This window comes from Alexandromys fortis, unplaced genomic scaffold, assembly GCF_014885135.2.
Source record: "Alexandromys fortis isolate MF-2015 unplaced genomic scaffold, M_Fortis_MF-2015_v1.1 scaffold_17, whole genome shotgun sequence".
Classification (NCBI taxonomy): domain Eukaryota; kingdom Metazoa; phylum Chordata; class Mammalia; order Rodentia; family Cricetidae; genus Alexandromys; species Alexandromys fortis.
Genome location: NW_026067896.1, coordinates 3,504,562 through 3,524,441, shown reverse-complemented (window position 1 = coordinate 3,524,441; position 19,880 = coordinate 3,504,562). Strand labels below are relative to the sequence as shown.

The window sequence follows — 19,880 nt, the reverse complement described above, 5'->3', positions numbered from 1 at the left end:
CTGGACATCGAGACTCCCACAGAAATTCTAACATATTCTTCTTGGATTATGCCGAGAAGAAAGGTGTGTGTGTGTGTGTCCGTGTCCATCTGTCCATCTAAGTGTCCATCCAGGAGATGAAGTGGGGGTTGGTCATAACGTGGGGATATGGGGAATCTAGCTCAGGTCCTCTGGAAGAATGTATGTGCTTTTAACCGCTGAGCCACCTGGATGCCTGCATGTATGCACAATGGAGTTCATGCAGTGTCTGCAGAAGTCAGTAGAGGATGCAGGCTTCCCTGTGACTGGAGTTACAGATGGTTATGAGCCACCATGTGGGTGCTGGGAACCAAACGTGGACCCTCTCCCAGAGTGACAAGTGCTCTTAACCCTGAGCTGTTTCTCCTGCCACAATTCCTAAGTATTTTTTAACTGGCTTGCACCGCCCTGAGTCTTTGAGTTAGCTTTGTGCTTCATTGTTGTTCTGAGGCACTGGGAACCTAAAAGCCTAGAATGGTGTGTCCCACGTCCAGTTTATTCCTGCCAGTGGCATGTATCCCTAGTACTTATTTTCTCAGGCAACATTTTGAAATTCCTCAAACTCTACCCTAGACAAGATAGAATTGACCGGAATCGTGCGGTTACCATGGCATCCAAAGACAGCCTTTGGAAGCTCACCGACTTCTCCAGACACAAAGACAGTAAACGGTTTGAAGGAACATTTTCTACCTCAGAGGCCAAGAATAGAAACAGTATTTATCTGAGGCAGTAAAGCTGATTTTCAGAACTCTCCAGAATAATCTTTTTCTCAAGACGTCTGCTGAAAATTGCTCCGTGGTTTGGGTACGTTCACATCGACTGGGACAGCTTCTCTTTCATCTCTAATCGGAAGGCTTTTTTCTGAATAAAACAGATGTGAGTGACCCTGGCTAAGAAATCCTTTTACACTTCAGAGAGTGGCTAAAGCTGTTGACCATCCTGTTTATTCGGGAGCAAAAATGAGGCTACCAAGGAGAACAAGACAGATCTGTGTTCTCTAAGAGCAACCTCTCTCCTCTGGTGGAGTTCTTTGTTTCCGTCTTGAAGATACAATGTAACGTGTACCTGAGGTTTAAAACAGTATTATGGACTAGATGGTAAACTGGTTACTATGGAGAAGCAGACGAGCAAATCTATTATCCCCTCCCTTTTTGACACTAGCATCAGAATGGACTTTAATGAGAACCTGCGGTACCATGAGGTATCGACTTCGGTGCTCACTTTCTGTTAGATCTCTAAACGTATTTGCCCCTACAGCTGTTATAAAGCCTGAACTGCATCTGCACCATCCCATAAGCCCTTCCCTACCACAGTTCCGTTTTCTGTGCCCTTGTTACTTGAGCTCTAATGTATACCATTTTCTCACACACAGGCAAGATTACGATGCTTTTATTTTTAGTGAAACAATTCTTTGATGCTAATCTAATTTCTATTAATTTCTGGTTACATTAATTGAGAAAATTGGGTTTTATAGATTCTTATTGTTTGAAATTTCTGCTGCACGGAAAGGCCCCGGACCACCAGCTTTTTGCCTTAGAGTTAGGAGGCAGGGACTGTTTAAGCTGCTAATTTCTATTGTGTGGCATTCATGCAACACTCGGCCTCGGAGTTCTTCTTTAACCACGGTATTTGAACTACAAGGGGGGTAATAACCTCCCTTAGGCAGAGAGAGATTTTTGTTTGTTTTCAGTCCCTACCCTTTTCAGACTAAAGGACTGAGGGAACACAGGCAAGGCAAACTTCCCATACTCCCCACCCCCTTTGGTGCTGGTGCTGTTCTTTGAGACTGGATCTTGGGGATCTCAGGCCAGGCCCCAAGCACTCACCTGTAAGCAAGGATGACCTTAAATTTCTTTTTCCACCTCTCAGGTGCTGGGATTAGAAGTATGCACCAGGAGCCCCTCCCCTGCCTTCCCTTTAGAGTCTCCCCTCTTTTGCCTTGAGAATCGTAGGACAGAAACACACCGATCTTTAAGTAAAGTACAAACATTGCTTAAAGCAAATCATACAGGACACAGATAAGGAATAAGAAATGAAGTTCCCGTGAAGAACTGACCTCACAAGTTGACAGAGGCTAGTAAACTGGGAAGTGTCGCAGGGACAAAGCCTTGGGCTGGGACTGGGACTGGGAAAGCCGTTCCTTTGTCCTGACACTCTCCCCCAGCCCAGAGTTTCCCACTGCAGTCTCCTGTCTTTCTGGTATACCATGATACCTTAAGTGTGGCTAATTTAAATTCTGGTCTTAAGGAAGCAGAATGAAGGTCAGAATAAGCTTGTGTCTTTTTTTTTTTTAATGCCTTTAATTCAAAATAATATCTCTGAACAGCACAACTTGGGGCGACATATTCATGACCCAGAAATGCTTCTTGCAAAACCAAACTTTTCCTGGAGGGCAGGGTTCCTCTAGCCTCCTCTTCCGATCCCCCATTCAGCCTCAGGTTGCCCTATCAGAGTGGTACGGCAGGAGGAGGAGGGGGAGCACCCAGAGCTGTTTGTTCTCTACCCTCCCGTGCACCTCGGTTTGCTTTAAGTGCCACAAACGAGGTCATTTTTCTTCCAGTTGTATTCTTTGGACTAGGATGTATTCCCAACATCCAGAACTCTGCTTAAAGTGTAATTCTGTAATGAAACAGTGAGGTGTTCTATTGCTGGGGAAGAGACACCATGACCACAGCAGCTCTTTTTTTATTTTAGTTAACTATTTTTTTTAATATTTATTTATTATGTGTACATCATTCCTTCCATGTGTGCCTACAAGCCAGAAGGGGGCGCCAAGTCTCATTATAGATGGCTGTGAGCCACCATGTGGTTGCTGAGAATTGAACTCAGGACCTCTGGAAGAGCAGTCAGTGCTCTTAACCACTGAGCCATCTCTCCATCCCCCACAGCAGCTCTTACGAAGGAAAGCATTTACCTGGGGCTGGCTTAAAGTTTCAGATGTTTAGTCCATTATCATCATGGCAGGGAAACATGACAGCGTGCAGGCAGAGACTGTGCTGGAGAAGGAGCTGAGAGTTCTGCATCAGGATCTGCAGGCAGCAAGAAGAGAGTGTCTGGGCTTGGTATAGGTTTTAAAATCTCAAAGCTCTCCCCCTATGAAACACTTCCTCCAACAAAGCCACACTTCTAATCCTTTCAAATAGCGCTGCTCCCTGGTGAGTAAGTATGCAAATCTATGAGCCTATGTAGCCTGTCTTCAAGAAAGAAAGAGTAAGAGTAAAGCAAGCCTCACATTCCACCTCTGCCTACCCCCTCTCACGTCTGTGAAACATAGAAAATGCTGAGTGTAAGAATTCATCTGAAATAAATGAGTATAGAAGGGAAATGTGTATTTTCAATCTATTGACCTGGGCTGCAGGCAGCCTCAGGAGAGAGCTAACTTTCAAACCTGCCCTCAGGGAGGTCAAAAATCTACTCCGAGAAACAGGCTCCCTGTAGAGGAAGGTGTGAGCAAGTCAGTGTGGTTTGCCTGACCCAAAGGATGCCAACCACAAACATTTTGGTTTAAGAGAGAGGGAGAAATAGCAGGGCTCAACCATCTCTTTGTCACATTCTGCAATTGCTTGTGTCTTTTCAAGGTTCTTCTTTTTTACTCAAAAATTGAATTCAGCAACTTGTTTAGGGAAGAACCATTCTAATTAACTTCCTTGGGAGAGAAGATGAACTTTGACATAGCTTTAATTGGCCTTTTTCTTTAAATAGTCAACTATGTAATAATTTAGTATTAATAAATAGTTGTTTCTGTCTTTGTCTCACCTGGGTTACTAGGTTCAGTAGGACCATATTTTTCAAACTCTCCCATTAAGGGTCCACTGCTGAAGCTTTGACTTGGGGTCCGGGAAGCCAGTTTTTCTTAACAAAGATTTCATTTTGGGGAGGGGGAATGGAAAGATGGTACAGCGGTTAAGAAGCACTGACTGCTCTCGCAGAGGACCTGAGTTCATTTCCCAGCTCCCACGTTGGGCAGCTCCCAATCACCTATAACCCCAGCTCCAGAAGATCCGATTCCTTCTTCTGGCCTCTGTGGGCACCAGAACTCACATGTTCTCACCCACACGCAGACACATGCATGTGTTTGTATGTACATAACTGGAAAGGAAAATAATTTATTTTGGAATAACTCTCTCTTTCCAGTGAAGCTGCAAAGACAGTGTGAAGAGTCCCTGAGTTCCCCTTCTCTAGCCTCCCCTAACGTCAACATCTGGAACAACACATGCAGTATGGAGACTAACAAGCCCACATCTGTATAATAGAACTAAGCTGCCGTTGGCTCAGACTGCCCCAGGTTTCCCAGTAATGACCCTCTCTGTTCAATCCTCGATGTTCCGTCTCCTTAGCGGCCCTTCTTGTGTGGTGTTTTCTGCACTTTTAACAAGATCCACTTCCTCTTGAGGGGCACATTTGTGCTCTTCTCCCAAGTTAAGCGCTTACCAGTCAGGGACACAGAGCACATAGCAGAGCACATAGGGCGCAAGCTGCATCATCCTGGAGAAATGGAACAAAATGTTGTTTACAGAGGTGGAGACAGAATTAAGGAAACAGATGGAGGTCGTTAAGGCAGCCCGGGAGCTGTCTACTGTGGGAAGAGGTGCAGGGAGCAGAGACAACCCAAGGAGAGCAGTGGTCAGACGTGTGTAGGAGAACAAGCCACTGACAGATCTCCTGCACCAGCCTCGATGTAGTAAACCTGACGTGACACTGGAAAGCGGGGCCAGGGTGCTTCATCTCCTGGCTACAGACACAAAAGGAAGGGTGGAGAATGAATGCATTTACATTTAGCCTTGGAAGCGTCCTGTTTATCAACCCATAGCAAGTTCAGCAAATATGCTGGTGGAAGTTTAATAATGCAATGAAAACAGCAAATAAATACCCAGACAGAATGAAGGAGGCGTCTCCTCAGGCAGTTGCGGAATTGACAGCAGGCTTTTACAGGGAAGTAGACAACCTGGAGACGTTTGCATAGAACAGTGTTTTCCGTTTTTTTTTCTGTTCTGTTACTTGGCTCTGGGTTTCGAAATAATGATGGTTCCTTCTGAACAATAGCAAATTCAGTTCTGGAAGAGAAGATACTGAAAATGTAATTTGCTTTTTATTCGAACTGCACAGTAATGAAGTCGATTGGGCAAGCATTCCTCTCAGTTGGCTGTGGGGACTCATGAGTCTTAGAACCCACGTTCCTGGCATTTGGCAGGTGCTGGTGTTTTCTGCTGTGGTGTTTTGTCTTTGGATAGTGGGAATGAGTGGGTGAGATTCCTTTGTTTCATATGAGGAGTAGGAACTTAAAAGGTTGAATCAATCTGTATTTGCATTTTTTGACATTGAATACATTAGATTTTTTGCCAGAAAGCAGGTTCTGTGGAGATTTGTGGCCACCCAACTCCCCACCCCATAATTCCTGCCTCACATATGTGCGTCTTGTCCCATGGCTCCTCCAGGAGAGAAGCCCTTCTGCGTTCACCTTGAAAGTGCTTGCACGGGGGCCTTGGCAGGTTGGAAACTCCTTCCTGGGGTTTGAAGGAAGAACTTTCAGTGAAAGGACTATTGCAGACCCTAGAAATAAAGGGGTGGTCTGGCCAGAAACCAGCAGGGGTGGGAAGCCATTCTTATTTTGGTTCAAAGGGTGAAGGACAAATAATGAGATCTAGTAAGGGTTGTAACCGCAAGCAAAGATCTCAGGCAGAGGCCACGTGGGTGAGGCTTATCCAGACCCTTCTGTATAAGCCGAGTGAGAGAACAGCGGCCACACTCTGCCTCCCACCTGTGGGTGGTTTTTCCATTGACGAAAGCCAAGAGGAGGGAGAGGGCAAGAGTCAGGACTTGTCACTATTTTCCTGAGAAAGGGGGGAGTGTGGATTGAGGAAAGAAATAGGAGACAGAAGGAGAGAGTCGGGAGGGCTTCCAGTGAAGACTGTAACAAAAGCCCCGCGTTTATTGCCCACAGTCTTTATATACCCTAATCAAAAGGGGGAGGGCATATGACTTCCATGATACAAGGAACAAGCAGTAATTACCTCCTTACATCTCAAAACACCTGTAACCACGCCCAAAGTCAAACAACCTGCTGTCAGGCTTTGGAGGAGCTAGGCTTCCAGTAGCCACACCTTTGGTCAAACACCTTGTTTGTCCTGAGGGGCAAGAATAGGTTTGAACTCTCTGACCTTTAGTCAAGATGGGACTGATCCAAAACTGTGGCCTCTCACAGCAAGGGAGTGTGGATGGTGCCAGTCAGGGGAGATGTCCCCAGGGAGTGTGCAGAAGGCCACCTAACTGGCCCATCGTAACAGAACACTTCCCTCAAATGCAATTAACTGGCCCATTGTAACGCAGCCTGGTCCAGATTATTGTAAATTTAGATTTGGAGGAAATATAAACTAGATGCAGTAAACTAATGAGCAAATCTACTCTTTAAAGAGCAATTTATGGTTTTAAAATGAAGTCCTCTTCCGCATCCTCTTGAGGTTATTGGTTTGAAAACGCCCTATGTCTTTGAGTTACTTAGCCTCTTTGTATATTGAGAAAGATGTTATCCTTTAGTAATACAGAGGCTGAAGGAGCCTGTAAGGCCTCTGAAGAAGGGGGCTCAGCAGTTGTCCCAGCTGGCATTTTCAGAGTTAAAATGGCCATTGTGGCCTATGTGCTATTATTGCCCTAATGGGCTGTTTCTATTAGAGCTAATTGTAATTATTAAATAATTATTTCCAGTTGTCCACTGATTATTTGTGCATGAAATAATTTAATGAAAATAGACCCAAAAGTTTCAGCCATGGAAAGACCCATTTCTGGAGAAGAAAATATTTGTGCTCTCTCACCCTAGCTGCTAGTTCTTTGAAAACGAACACAGAGCAAACTTAATTGCTTCTGGCAACTCTCCGAGAACGTAGTCCCGGGATCTCTGCGGAGCCTGGTGTGAGCCTGGCGAAGCAGGAAGGGCTAGGATTGCCGTCCTAGGGGAGGGACCTGAAGGTTTCTTGTTTAGCCATGTGTTCAGTGAGTGACACCTGGCAGCACAGTTCCGGGAAAAGGAGTTCATGCTGGTTTTTTCTAGTCCTGGCAGATGATCTCGGAGAAACCTTAACATCAGCTCTCCCAAGGTGCTGCTGCGTCTGGCGGCCTCCACTTACTGTGTTTGTTCTAAATCCTTCCCATAGTAGTGATGGAGTCTCAGGCAAAGCTGCCTTTAACGTTCCTGAAAGCAAAGAGGGTGTTTGCCGAAATAGTAGCTATTTATGCTGTACACACAGACTCTTATCGGGTCAATCTTGGCTTTTGTTGTTCCTTAGCCAGAAAGGGTCCGGACCTGTCTTTGTTTCCAGCCGCGTTGCCTGCAGGAAAATACTGAGTAAAAATGTTAAAATACGGCCATCAGCTCTTGAGCGATTCTCTCTAGTGGTCAGCCAGCCCAAGCAGGGATCAAAGGCCTTTGACTCTCATGGTTTACATGAATTTAATTGAAATTCTAAACAAAACTAAAAATAAATTTGTCTAGCACGCTTTACCAAAGGGCTGTTGCTGCTTGCCGAGGAACTACATCAGTGGCTCACGGTTAACCTGCTCTCAGCAAATGCTGTGACCTTTGCTGTTGCCTTGATTTGACCTGTGTGAGATACCAAAGCAGCAGCGGTGGCTGAAGCCACACCATGCTAGCTGCCCCTGTGACCCAAGTTAAGAGTCAGAACCCCACGACTTTGGTCATTGGCTCCAGTGTGTAGAAGGCCTCTGACCTTCCACAGTGCTTTTGGCTTGATTTCAACATGGTTTCTGATAGAGGATTGGTAAAACTCAGAGAAGTTGGGGTTCTTCCCAAAGATCTGAAAAGCAAAGCAGCCAGCCACTGGCTCTTACCGCGACCTCAGTCCAAAATGGCAGTCCTGCCTCCAGCAATCTCAGAATGAGACTTAGAGTCATCTTTTCCCGTCTTCTATTCCTCTCTAGTGCTGGGATTAAAGGAGTCTTGCACCGCCTGGTTTCTACAGCAACCGGTGTGGCCACTGGGATTACAGGTGTCACCACTGCCTGGTGTAAGGCTCATCAGTGGGGCTGCTTTGTTTGTTAAAACAGGTGAAATGCAGGTTCCTATGTCAGTGAGCAGCAATAGTGCATGGCTCTGCTTCTGTGGCCTTTCACACTCTCTCAAACGTCAGTTGCTCACCATGCTTGTCCTTCTGGTTCTTCAGAGGACACCCATTCCCTTTCCCACTGTTAGCTCTGTAACCAGAGCCCTCCTCCGGCCTGAGCTCTAGAGCTAACTTCTAGGCAGCTTGTCTGCTCACAGTGTTCTCTTGCGCCTGCTACCAAGGGGCTTCCCTGGACCATTACATATATCCGGTCTCCTGTTAAAAGCTCTCCTCCAGTCTACAGTGGGCAGAACAAAATCCTCTGTCTGTAGTCACCGTAAGTTCCTTTTTGCAAATGCTGTGGGCAAGACCCAGTGCAAGATGCTACAGGAAGGACAAACAGGCCACCTTGCTGGTCTTACACTGTGTCCTTGATTAGCTTGTCTTTTCCTGCATGGCAGACAGGGCATTGTTAGCTGTAAATGTGTAGGGCCAGTCAGGTCTCCAACCACATTCGTTATTAGATATTTGTAGTTTGTATCATTCTGTAAGGTGTATAAGCTTGGAGACCCATGGACAGAGTCCTCCCCAGGTTTCTGATGGGGCCTCTGATTTTTCAAAAAACTAGCCGCCTAATACCCAACACTGTATCAAACTCTTGGCATTTACAGCATGTTAAGGCCACCAAGAAGGACAACAGGGAACACACCACCATAGACCAAGCTGGCTTTATTTTTGCACTGCAGCAAGAGAGGACGCATGTCCCGGAATGCCGTGGAGTCAGGAAGACATGGGCGGTGTTGAGACTGCAGACTGGTCAGAATCCTTGAGCGAGGAAGTTTCTGGTATAGTCAGGGGTCTCATCTTTAGAATATGGACCTGTGCAGAGCTGTGGTCGGGTTTTATTGCTTCCCGCTGAGAGCCAGCGGAGTGAATGGACTGCTGTTACGTGTCTGGACTTAGTTCGTTGTGCACATCGAGGTCTGTGTTATGAGTCATGGTTTCACAAGCTGCGGCTTTTACTTAAGTCCCAGGTCCCCTTGCACATGCTGGTTATAAGTTGAATTTGCTTTCCTATAAAAGTAGAAGAAATAACGGCGCAGTCTCTCCTGGGAATTCCCAGTTAAGGCTATCGTAATTGGCATGTGGCGTAATAGAGTTAAGAAAAAAAGTTTTTCCCTTGTTCTTACTTTTTAGCATGCCTTTTTGGTTGTTTTGTTTTTCTTGCATTATTTTTTGAAGACAGGGTCATAGTTAGCTCAGGCTGGCTTTGAGTTTGCTGTGTAGCTGAGGCTGGCCTTGGACTCTTGATTCCGTCTGCTTCTATCTCCCAAGGACTGGGATTACAGGTGTGTGTGTGCCACCACATCTGACTAAGCGTATTACTTTGTTGAAATTCTGTTACATAAGGTTTATTTACATACATTATACACTAAGCAAATTACATACTTTTTAAATTTAATTCCAACAATATGAAGTAGGTGATATTTTTCTTACTCTTATTTTAAAGTAAAGAAACTGAGATGCAAATCAGTTGACAAAGCCTTCTTGGCCACCCTGCCAAGACACAAGGGCCTTGGACTTTATCAGACAAGCATTTATACAGGCGATCTCTTAGTGCTTTTCCTAATCTGAAAAATAAAGCTTGGATGTAGCCATGACCATAGAGGGAACTGAGACATAGGAATGTGAGGTAGCTCCCCTGGGGTCACACGACAGAGGAGGATCAGGCATCAGGCACTGAGGCCTCTGAGCAACTTCCCTGCTTCTCTTTAGCCCTGTCCTGTGGAGTCTGGACTCCCACGTCTGTGTTCTCCACCATTGAACAGCCCCAGGCCGGAAAAGATTCATGGACGTGTTAGCTGGGCTTGGCAGATAAATGGGATTATTTCTGCATGGATCATGGAAACCAGGCTCTGACATTCCACTGGGAGCAGGGGGCCTTGAGTAGCCCTGGGAACCAGAGCAGAGCAGTCAAGTAACAATACAGTTCTGAAATACAGAAGATGGAGAAACAGTAGGTGGTGACCAATGGAACTGGAGACAGGAATGGAAACCAGACTGGGACTTCATTCTTCATGTGTGACCAAAAGGATGCCCTTCTCAATACCACACTTGGCTCCAAATGAGCATGCAGGAGGGGCTGGCAAGGATATTCATGCTGAAGGCAATTCCAGAGACGTTTTGAGCATGTGTGAGACAAAGGACGCTTCAGGGAAGAAGTGTTGTTCCTGAGACAGTCCTGAAGAAATGGCTTTAAAGAGCCCAGCGCTCATGTTAATGTTTAAGCCCTTGTCGTTACTTTCAATCAGTCCTGAGTCTGTAAGAACCTCCTTTGTGTCTGGAGTGCTGGGGGGGGGGGTGATCTGCGTTTAGTGTTCACATCGATCTTATAAGGTAGATGCTATTCATGCCCTAATTATATAATTGAGAAAACACGCTCAGAGGACTCAAGGGATTTGGGGAATTGACCCGGTGGTGAGTGGTAGAGCCAAGGCTTCTATCTGATCTGATTCTCGCATTGGTACTGTTGTATTGCCTCAAGAAGTTTGTGGCCTCTGTTTAGGAGATGCAAAATACCTCAAACCTCACAGCCTTCTTAGGTCCCAAGGACGCTGGGGTTGCAGTGGGACTAAGAGCTGAGGGTTTCAGAGCTGGCTTATTCCTTCCCAGGTCTGGGCCGGAACCATCTTTCTCTGCTTGCTTCCCTCCAGGGAGCTTCCTGGCTTAAAACAGTCATTTCAGCAAGGAATATCACTTCTAAGTAATGCTCCCAAGGCTGCAGACTGAGGTCTTGGTCCCTGCTGGTTGACTGTGCTCTTCCTGGTGACACTGGTTCATTGTCCAATTAGCAGTTACCTTCCTGCTGTCCTTCCTGTGACTAATGGTGGCTCCCTTATTTAACTAACAGCAGGTGATGTGCCCTTGGAAGTGCAGGCACACAAAGGCCTTTGCTAATTGGGAGCTAGTGATAGTTTGGCTAATTTAGGGGTGTGGCATTCCCAATCCTTGCTGCAGCAAAGGAAAGGTCGGGTTAAGGCACCTGGATCGTGTATTCTTGAAAGAAGAGACTGTTGTAAAGTTTTTATCCTCTGTAGAATGCACTTAAAAAGTCTTCTTACTTTATTCTAAAATGAATTTTTCCACTGCCCCTGTTGTCAACCACAGGTAGAGCGGCTAGCAAGAGCCTGGGCCCAAGAGTGAAGTCACCTTGGAGCGTCCTTGGTGAGTTACTTACACTTTCTGCACCTAACTTCAATTATTTCTGTGTGCGTGTGCATGCGTGCGCGCACATGCAAGGATGAGACTGGAGAACAGGTCAATTTCAGGTGTTGTTCCTCAGGAGTCATCTACCTTGTGCTTTTGGGGCACAGTCTCTAGTAGGAATCTGGGGTCCCCAGTTAGGTTGTGTTGACTTGCTAGCCCACCCCAGGGGTTCTCCGGCCCCCCCCCCCCAGCACTGGGATTACAAATGCGAACCACACTCAGCTTTCACACACATGGGGACTTACCAACACAGCTCTCTCCCCAGCCTCAGTTCTTCCAGTCTCTCATGGTGGTGGCCAGAAGACGTGACCTCATGGGGCATCTCAGTGATTAGACTAGAAAATCTTTGGAAATCCCATGGCAGACACACCCCTCAGTTCGTAGTGAGAACTCGGCACAGGATAGTGCACTAAATACCAAGGAAATGGCTGTTGTGTGGTAGGCTTGGGTATGGGCTGTGTGCTGCCTAACTCCCAAGATAGGCGTGGTAGAAATGCTACCCTGGGCTGATGCCTTCCCCCGAACTGCCCGAGTGTCTTCTGGGTATCAGTTTTTACCCTCACTCCCATCCACTTTTACCCTTGCTGATGACCTAGACACAGATGTTATATCCATGCTCCAGTTTATCTGGCTGATCAGCTTGGTGTGTGAGCCATTCAGGCTATTATGGCATGGTTCAGTCCAGGTGACCTCTTTTCCGTCTGCCACAAAAGCCAGGGACAGTTTCGACGGTCTTGTTTTGTTTCAGTTGTTGATATATCGTATATTGGTTGCCTATGTATTTTAGTGTTTCCTAGGCTACTTTTACATTTTCAACATTGGTGAATAATACATATAATTTTAGCTTTAAAGATTACATTCATTTTGTGTGTCCTTGTGTTCGGGCGTGTGTGTTTACATATGTGCTCTGTATATTCTGGGGATTGCACTTAATTCATCAGGCTTGGTGTCAAGTGTCTTTATCTAAAAAACGATCTCGACAGCTCCAAATTCTAGCTTTCCAATAATTTTGATAATGGAAATTCATGATTTCACTTGACCTTGAAAAACGGTTACACTTCTGCTTAAGAGAACTTAACTGTATATGATCAGGGCAAGAAGAGAAAAGGGGAGACGTGGAAAGGCAGGAAGGGGCGTTAAGAACAAGCCCCATGGTCATTGGGGTAGAACCGGCAATCGTGTCTGCCTGTCCATCTGGCTCCAGCGAAGGACGGTCCCTGGCCATACCCACTGCTCAGCTGGCTCAGTTCTTAGTGGTTTTCCTTATGTGGGCATATTGCCCTGTGGGGCTTTAATAAGTACTTTATATGTCATGGGACTCAGAAGCCTGCTCCTTTAGCAAGTTCTCATCCCAAGAAATTGGGATCCAGTCCAGCACCTGAACGGAAACTCAGAGCAGCGCTGATATCGCTGATCAGCGGTGCGGCAAGTCCCCTTGAGACACGTTGTTGGTGAGTCTTCAGTCAGACTGACCTTTTCAAGAGACCTCCTCTGTGTTGGATGGTGTGAAATAGTCCCGGGCTTCCCAGAGCGCCTGCCTCAGCCAGAGAGAACCTGTGCAAATCCCTGCAGGTGCGCTCCCTCCTCCTGTTTGCCCGCTGTCTCTCCACGCACCCAGGCCCTCTGCACCCAGTGCCTTGGTACTGAACTCCATGGCCATGCTCCTTAAGGTCCTGTCTTGCTTACTCCTCTCTGTTGGCGCCAGAAACTTGTGCCTCTCTGGGCCCTTGACCCTCCCAGACTTCCTGGGCTCCCCTGAGAAGGGAACTCAGACGAACGTATGTGGCACAGATAGCTGAAGTCCTACGTATTCCAGAATTAGCTCTTGTTTCCCCGAAACTTTATTCAGAGAATTTCAAGGTCAGTGTTTTTGTATCGGCGGGCTTGCCTTTGGGATAGGTTAAGGCTGGCTTTTCCTCACAAGTCCAGTACTATGTGACGTAAAAGGGCTCATAGTTGTGAGTAGGTTGGGAATGTCTCTGTGAGAGGAGGAGGGGGCACCGTGATGTGATGTCTATGACAGGGCAGTCAACACACAGCCTCTCCAGCTTGCTGTATCAGGCGAGGTCAGGGTTCAGGAGAACTTGAGGAGATAGATATTTTACATAGAAGCAGGATGCTAGCCATTCCATGTCCTTCAAAGATGACTCATCTTGCCCTTGCCCTTCTCAAAAAAACCATCAAGCATGTCTTCCTTTCTGCCTAAGTTCCAAATCAAGTTATTTTCTCCCACTGCCATCCAAGGAGCGGAATCAAAGCCAAGCTAGATGGCAGGAAGAAAGTCTTGTCATTAAGAGAGAGAATCAAAAAGCCGAGAATAGCATTTGTGTGGGGTGGGCAGCCTTGGGATGCTGCTGTGACTGCTGTCAGTCACGTTTGTCAGCATCTGATGAGATGGCTGCTGTCGGCTCTGCTAGGACATGTTGTCTGCCCCAGTGCCATGGTGTCTAAGAGAGTATGGGTCAGAAACAAGAATAATGACGACTGGGGAGGTCGCTCAGTTAATAAAGAATTTTTCATGAAAGCATGATGTCCTAAGTTCGATCCCCAGAGCCCACTTAAAAAGCCAGAGATGGGGCTGGAGAGATGGCTCAGTGGTTAAGAGCATTGCCTGCTCTTCCAAAGGTCCTGAGTTCAATTCCCGGCAACCACATGGTGGCTGACAACCACCTGTAATGAGGTCTGGTGCCCTCTTCTGGCCTGCAGGAATACACACAGACAGAATATGGTATGCATAATAAATAAATATTAAAAAAAAGCCAGAGATGGCTGTGGCTTCCATTGCCACCAAGGTCATGGATGCCCCTGGGTCTGGACCGCTACCTGAGACCATGTTGTTGTCTGAGGCCCATTCTACCTCTAGGGCTGAGCTGTTGCCAAGGACCATGTCTGTGTCTGTGTTACCACAGTGGGTCATGGGAATCATGTGTGTTGAGGCCCAAGGGCTGTGCTGAGTAGGCCCCACTCCTCCACTGGCCCTGGGATAGCTGGCCCTGCTCCTCACTGGACATCGTAGCAGGAGAGTTGGCTCCACCCCTGTGGGAGAAGGTGCTCCCCCATGCAAATGCACATGTGCACACACACACACACACACACACACACTCTCTTACGTACACACACATGCACACGATATACATGTATATTCACACACATGATGGCACACATGCACATGGATATACACACATGCACACACTGACAAATAGACACACTTGTGCATGCACACCCATGTACACCCATGTACATGCATGCACACACATGTATACACACATATAAAATATATATAAAGAGAATCTCAGCAGGGCCTAAATCTCCATTTGATTCCCACCTCTTCTCTTTGAAGCTGACCTAGAAAGCTGCCCCCTCCCTGGGTCAGCTGTGCTCTCTTTGTTTGCCAGAGTTTTCTCGAAGCCTTTGGCAGGAACAAACTATTCTGTGCACTTTGTAAGTGGAGGCTGTGACATGATTGGTACCCACGACAGGGGCTGGCAGATGATTGGTGCTCCCTTGCCGAGTGAACGAGTGACAAGTGAAAGGATTTAAGATTCTCTGCTTCTCTCTTTTTCTTGCAAGTTCCTTCCATTCAAAGCCAGGACTAGCTGTGCAGGGCTCAGGGGCTCAACAAAGGCTCTCAACAAATCTTTGTGCCTGGTCTGCCTCCTGCTGTTCCAGGTGTGCCCGGCTGGCATTTAAAGGAATGTGTTGTGAAAGGTTTTGTTAGCCCTCTCAATCTTATTGTCGGAGAGTATGGGGCTTTAAAAAGCCTCAAAACCAGAGGGATACGTACAACTAGCTTTTCTAGTGCTTCCTGGGCTAGAACTGGGGGAACAAAAGGATCCAGGCCACATCTTTCTAACCTGGGTGGGCAACTCTGGGTTCATGAGGGTGAGATGAACACAGTCATTTACTCTGAGGAAGAGGAAGGGTTTTGGGAGCAAGGAGAAGAACGCAACGTAGCCAGAAAAGCATCCACAATGAGGCTATCGTCCATGGTTTCTTTAAGTGATACCTTTATCAATTCGCTGAGAATTTCACACAAGGTACTTTGATCCAAGTCAAGCCCCATTGACCTTCTCTCCCCAACTCCTTCTAGAGCTAACCCCACCACCCTACCTCCCCCACAACTTCATGTCCTTGTTTAAACAAATAACCCCTAGACTCTCATTTGGGCTGCCTGTAGACTGCTGGGTGTGGGGCCATCCACTGAACATGGGCTACCTACTAGAAACCACATCCTTGAAGAAAACTGAGCCCCCCGCCCCAGAAGCGGTCAACTGTCCACAGCTGGGGTAAGGCTGGGGGGCTGGGGGTGGGCTCCTAAGCCCTTCTAACTCCCCAGAAGCGGTCAACTGTCCATAGCTGGGGTAAGGTTGGGGGGCTGGGGGGTGGGTTCTTAAGCCCTTCTCACTCTCCCAGAAGCCATCAACTGTCCATAGCTGGGGTAAGGCTGGGGGGCTGGGGGTGGGCTCCTACGCCCTTCTCATTCCACGCCTGATGCTGACTGACTTGACAGTGTGTAGGCACCCACAGCGGCCGAGGTCATGACTGCTGTGCAGCGGCAGCTCCCGTCTAGGCCTCCCCAACCTCTGGCTCTTATGTCTTCCCATCCCCCTGTTCTAGGTGGTTCCTGAATCTTGGGGAGAGGGGGCACTCCCCCGTGGCTGAGCAATCCTCGGACATTAGCTCTTCACTCTGATGAGTTATGAATCTCTGAGCTAATCACTGAACAAGTGAGGTTCAAGAACTGCACCAATAGAGACAGAAATTTGAGGGCAGTTTCTACTCTGTATTTAGCAGAACAATAGTCAGAGGTTGACTCCCGGCGCCTGTGAGCTCCCTAACGTGTGCTCTTGACCAGATTTGCAGTGCCTTGTGTGTATCTCCTTTTGTGGAGTGTAGACCCGCAATGTTAATCATTTATTTATTTGTGCGTTTTGGGGGTGGAGTGGGAATGGAGAAGCCACAGTGTCTGTGTGGAGGAGCACAACTTTTGGTAGTCCTTTTTAATCCTTCTGCCATGTGGGTCACGCTAAGGTTATCAGGCTTGACTGGCATCAAGGTGCCCCAGCTTGCTATGCTGTCCTGCTGGCCTTGGCCTAAGATAGGAGCAATGACTTTTTTCCTGACTCCTTGAAACAATGTGGAGAGCTCTAGAATGATCATTAGTATCCTGGATTTTTACAAGGTAGCATTACATCGTAACATTTCTTCAAGTTTACAACATTATTCTGTTAAACAAAGCCATACCATTCTGTTACATCAGCAGGCTATGATTTGGGTTGGTTGTTTCCGTTTTTTTTTTTTAAACTATTATGGACCATGCTTCTGTGAGCATCTTGCATGCTCCAAGTTTCTTGCTTTGCCTTTAAGTGAATGAATGCTACATTAAAGAGGGAAGACATTCCTGCGCCTCTGGGTACAGCTTTTCAAAGGGCTGGGATGAATCACCTAGGGAACATTTAGTTCGTTTTGAAGGTTCTGTGCCCTGTCAGTGATGTTTACCTCTGCACGGCCATCTGTTCACATCATTAATCTGAAGCCATATCCTCCAAATTATATTCTCTTTGTCACTTTGCCATGCCACAAAAGAAACTGGGTTCCCATCAGGGTCTCAGTATAGTATCACATACAATAAATGCCCAACTATCCAAACCAAGGAGAGATAGCACCAATGTTATAGTTAGCAAAGAAATGAAAGTCCTCCAAAGTTCGTCTCTTCCCCTCAGTCAAGCCATGCTGGAACTGGTCCCGTTCATATGCTATCTTATTCCTCCACGGCTTTCCTGTTGATGCATACTATAGCTCGGGTATTCAGCTGCCTTCCCAGAAGTGCCTACCCACCTCAGCCCACTCCAAAACATGACTCTTTTTGCTGTCTGGAACCTCCCCTGGGGAAGAGTCTGAGTATCTTCCAAGGGAGTTTGTTCATACTCAGATTTCACCAGTGAGAAAAAGGAACGTGGTGGTTTGGATGAAATGCACCCCCGTAGGTCTTGGGCTTTGAGCATCTGGTCCTACTGCGGAGGCTTAGGAGGCGTGGCCTTGCTGGAGGAAGTGTGTCACTGGAGAGCAGGCTCTGAGGTTTCAAAAGCCATGTATTGTGTCCAGTGTACTCTCAGCTTCGAGTTCGTGGTTTGAGATATGGTTCTCAGCCCTTGGTACCACTGCATCTCAGTCTGTTGCTACAATTCCTTGATGGACGCTTATTGCTCCGGAACCCTGAGTCCCAAATAAAGCCAGTCTTCTGTATGTGGCCTTGGTCATGGGGCTTTATCAGCAACAGAACAATGACTAATACAAACTCCAAATGGAGCTGAGGAACAAGGGGATGCTTCCTTAACTAACAGTGACTAACCAACTAACTAAACAGTAACTAATACAAATTCCAAGTAGAGCTGAGGAACAAGGGTATGCCTTCTTTAACTGTGACTAACCAACTAACTAAACAGTAACTAATACAAACTCCAAGCTGAGCTGATGATCAAAGGTATGCCTTCCTTAACTAACACTAACTATAACTAGCCAACTAACAGTAACTAATACAAATGCCAAGCTGAGCTAATGAACAAGGGTATGCCTTCCTTAACTAACAGTAACTAACCAACTAACAGTAACTAATACAAACGCCAAGCCGAGCTGATAAACAAGGATGTGCCTTTCCTAACTAAATAACACTAACTAATAGTAACTAATTATCTAACTAGCAGTAACTAATACAAGCTCCAGGCTGAGCTGATGAACAAGGATGTGCCTTCCTTAAAAGGAGTAGAGGAGATGCTGCTAGTCACACTGTAACACGTTAGTCTCTGTCACAGGTAACTACAACAGCAACGCGTTCAGTATGTGTTCTAAAGGGCAGACACCATTCTACACTCTTTATTATTTCTGTCACCCAAATCCCAGCTATCCTACACGCCATCATTTCTGTCCCAAACCCCACAGCTATATAGTTTAACATCATCATGCCCTTGCTCTAGGTGGAGAAACTGACTTTGAGATGTTCTAAGAAACTTTAATGTCACACAGTGAGGGACAGAGACAGTCTGGTTCTGACGTCTAGGTTTTAAACTATTGTACCCTGTAGCTCGTATGGACAAGTCAGCCCTAGGCAGCCAGAGGAATTGGTTCTAGGACCTCCTCAAGTGCTCGGGCTTCTTATACAAGGCGGTGCGTTTCCCTCTAGCTGTGCTTATCCCTCTGAATACGTAAAACCTGTCTGGGTTACTTGCACACCTAATGCAGTATGGATGACTGCTATGCTGTTTGAGACGCGTTTTCCATCTACGGCTGAGGTGTAGAAACTACATCTATGGGACACTCACCCTTTAGACACTCCCCATGCACACGGGCATACCTGTGTTACATTCACATTGCATGCATATAACCATTTCGTGTTTCTCTTCTTTTTGTCAAAATAGAACTTGAAAGCCACATGGAGTTCCCGTTTCTTATGAGTTTATTTTTTTAATGAAAACGCTGTTTAGGGGGATTTTCCGATGCTGCCTGTGCTAGCCTGCCAGTGAGATCTTGATCTGTGCTGCGGTGTTGCTTCCATTACTATTTCTTCTTATGAGAAAATTTGATGAAGTCAGTGGGAGGGCATCTTAGAACCTGGGCTGTGGAAAAGGACTTGATGGGATGCTGACAAGGTGCCCAAGAAAAGGCCTGTGACTTACGTTGCTTTTTAAAAAGCAATTTCTTGAGTAAATGTGCGTGTCCTGCATGGGGTCTCTGACTAACGCTCCGGCTTCCATCTTTGTCTTGCTCCTCGGTCTGGTTCTTGTTTTTCAGTGGACAGACATTGTGTGTCGCAGCACTCAGATAAAAATCCCTCTTCTTGTGCAAAACTTGCTTGTGAGTTATAGAGACACATTCTTTTTTTCACATTCAGAAAATTAAACATATTTTGTGTCTCTTTTGTTTGTTTTTTGCTTGAGAAGAAAACTTCTGGCAAGGTGACTCCTCACCGTAAAAGCTGAAGTTCGGGGTGTCCTTCAGTGCTCTGTCTAAAATGCTGCTAAATTCTGGTCTTCGGTGAGGGGCTCTGCCTGAGGCAAGCCACAGCCACCTGATTTTCTAGAGGGAGAGAATGTCAGGCAGGAGGCCTGAGGTCAAGGCTGTTCATTTCTCTTGATAAACAGCTGCTAAGGCTCGTGACTGGGCCTGGGTTTTATCGTCTTTATCTCTAAAAGGGAGGTTTATACTAAATGTTCTCTATGCCTTTCTATGCACAGTTAACACAGGTAATGACCAGCTTGGGGAGTGTTGAGATCTACTCTGTGATGATAATATCTCTGTGGGTCTCCTGGCAGATCTAACAGGGCATCAGGATCCACCCTGAGGCATTTGGAGTAAAGGCATGCGCCACCATCGCCAGGCTAGGCAGTTGTTAAAATAAAAATACCCCCTGAAGTCTCTTTGTGAGAATGTGCCACAACTATTTAGCTGATTTAATACAGTGGCAATCATTTAGTATAAAATAGATTGCCCACACTGAGCTGGGTTGTGGGTGAGTTTGGAGGGAAAGGGAGAAGGAGAAAGACA

The 19,880-nt window shown here is 46.6% G+C and overlaps 1 protein-coding gene across 1 annotated transcript in view; it reads left to right on the top strand.

Moving 5' to 3' along the window:
• Ncald (neurocalcin delta) overlaps nt 1-19,880 on the top strand; it is a 284,369-nt gene that overhangs the window by 64,170 nt on the left and 200,319 nt on the right. The window contains exon 2 of the mRNA XM_050163132.1: nt 11,241-11,297. The gene's annotated coding sequence lies outside the window, so the exon portion shown is untranslated. The remainder of the gene's footprint in view (nt 1-11,240; nt 11,298-19,880) is intronic.